Here is a 2,305-nt window from a genome sequence, read left to right as displayed (position 1 = left end):
CGCCGTGCAGGGGACGGGAGACCTACAGAAGCTCACTTCAGTGACCGTGTGGTAGAGTTTTAATATATATATAGTACATTGTTGTTAAGTATAGCCTGGAAACAGAATTAATGAAATCTGGACACTGCAGGAATCTGGATGAAATGTTTAATTTCAGCAACTTTTTCGACTCAGAAACTTTATAATGTGAAGAAAACAATCAGAGCACAAACATGCACCAGTCAAATTATATTAAACTGCTCTCTTGGTGTATGTTTTTAATATGTTTTCTTAATTAAAGATTCATTTTATTTATTTTTTAATAGAGCGGTTGGCAGCACGCCACCATTAAAGAGAAGCCAGAGCGTTTGGTAAATAATTGTGGCTCAGAATTGGGGATGCTTTTTAATAAAATTTGGGAAACACCCAACTGTACGTTCATTGGTCATACAGGTTGGAAATAAATGTATATTTAAAAAAGAGAGTTACATGTCAGATTGTTAGATGATCTGCTGGAATCTCGGCTTTGTTGTTTTGGTCAATAAAGTCTGATTTTGGCACTTCTTGACTCGAGAGATTCTTTTGACTAGACTTTCTTCGACGTGACCAGCTAATGGTCATAAATTCTGCCTACTAATGAAATCCTCTCGTTAGCAAAAAAATAAAAACATAAATATCTTCATACACAAATAACTTAACAATTAAAGAAAAAGATAACTATAAAATGAAAACCCATTTTTATTCCTTCCTTTACTAATTTAATTATTCAAATTATCATTCATGCACAAATTTGTAGATTTATTTATTGTATTTTTTATTTATTTAAAGGGGTCATATGATGCGATTTCAATTTTTCCTTTCTCTTTGGAGCGTTACAAGTTCTTGGTGCATTAAGAAGATCTGTAAAGTTGCAAACACTAAAGTCTCAAATCCAAAGAGATATTCTTTATAAAAGTTCAGAGTCAGCCACGCCTACCTAAAACGGCTCGTTATAACACGCCCCCACATGTCTACATCACTATCTGGGTAGATTTGCATAACGCCGCCCAAATGTTCACGCAAAGAAAGAAGGCATAACTTTTATTCTCGCTGTAGTATTGTTGACGCCACCGCCATGTTGTGAAGACACTGTGTGTTTCGTTGTGAAAGCGAAACTACTTTGTTTGGTCTTCCAAAAGAAGACGATATCCGCTTCATCGTCCCTGGAGCTGATCCGTGCTGGTCGCTGAGGGAATACAACAACTTCGCGCTGTGGATCACCGGATCGGCTTTCACCGTGGACGAAGCGGAGTCCAGCCCGGAGTCGTCACATGTGGTTGCCGCAAGCCCTCCCGCCGCCGCTCACTCTAGCCTCCGGTCTCTGCTCACTCAAGGCCGAAATCAGTGGTTAAGTTGTATTTACAACACTGTTCCAGAACAGTTCAACCCAAATATTCAGATGTGTGCAGCACATTTTATGGAGGACTGTTTCCTGATCCTGGGAGAGTAGACTACAATGCCGGCTGTTCTGACTCACAGACTGTAAGTATGTTTTTTATATTTAAAGAGTTTTTATATTTTATATATTTAAAGCGAGTTTTTTTGGCAGTGCAGAGTTTGGCTTGTTGTTTGTCGTTTCTCCGATCACAAATGCAGACATGGTTTTATGTTTACGCGGCACGATGCAACGCAATGCATAAAAAGACAGTATAGGTCATTATAATCCGTAATTATGTCCCCACTGGATGCAACGAATGGCTCGTTTATAATGGGTTTTAAAGTTTTTTAATCATCGCTCCGGCCGGACACAGCATCACAGTATGGTGAGGGGTGTAACATTTCCGTCACACGCTTGAGGAATTCGGCCAACAACTGGATAGCTGGCCAATCACAGCACGCCTCGCTTTTTCAGAACGATGAGTTTTGTAAAAATCGACACGTTTCAGAAAGGCGGGGCATAGAGGAGAAACAATAATGTACAGTATGTGGAAAATAATGTGTTTTTTTAACCTTAAGCCGCATAAACACATTTCATTACACCAAATACACCAAATAATGTTCTTTTTAGCAGCATCATATGACCCCTTTAAACATTTTCCCTTCATACTTATAATGTCTGAATTCATTTTGTTTTCACTTTCATCAATCCAATCTAAGAAAACCTCACAGTGATTGGTGATGTTCCACTTGGCCTAAAAAATCTATTGGTTGGAATTTATAACCTTGAGTCGAGGCAAATTTTCATTTAACAATTTATCAGTCAAAGTCCAAACTAGTTCTTCTGCTCCTTGAAGTTACTCTTGCCTGTGCTGGTGAGTAAATGGTTTAAAGTTAACTGTGTTTAAGT

This window comes from Sinocyclocheilus grahami, unplaced genomic scaffold, assembly GCF_001515645.1.
Source record: "Sinocyclocheilus grahami isolate Dianchi unplaced genomic scaffold, SAMN03320097.WGS_v1.1 scaffold498.1, whole genome shotgun sequence".
Taxonomy (NCBI): Eukaryota; Metazoa; Chordata; class Actinopteri; order Cypriniformes; family Cyprinidae; genus Sinocyclocheilus; species Sinocyclocheilus grahami.
This window is presented reverse-complemented; position numbering follows the sequence as displayed.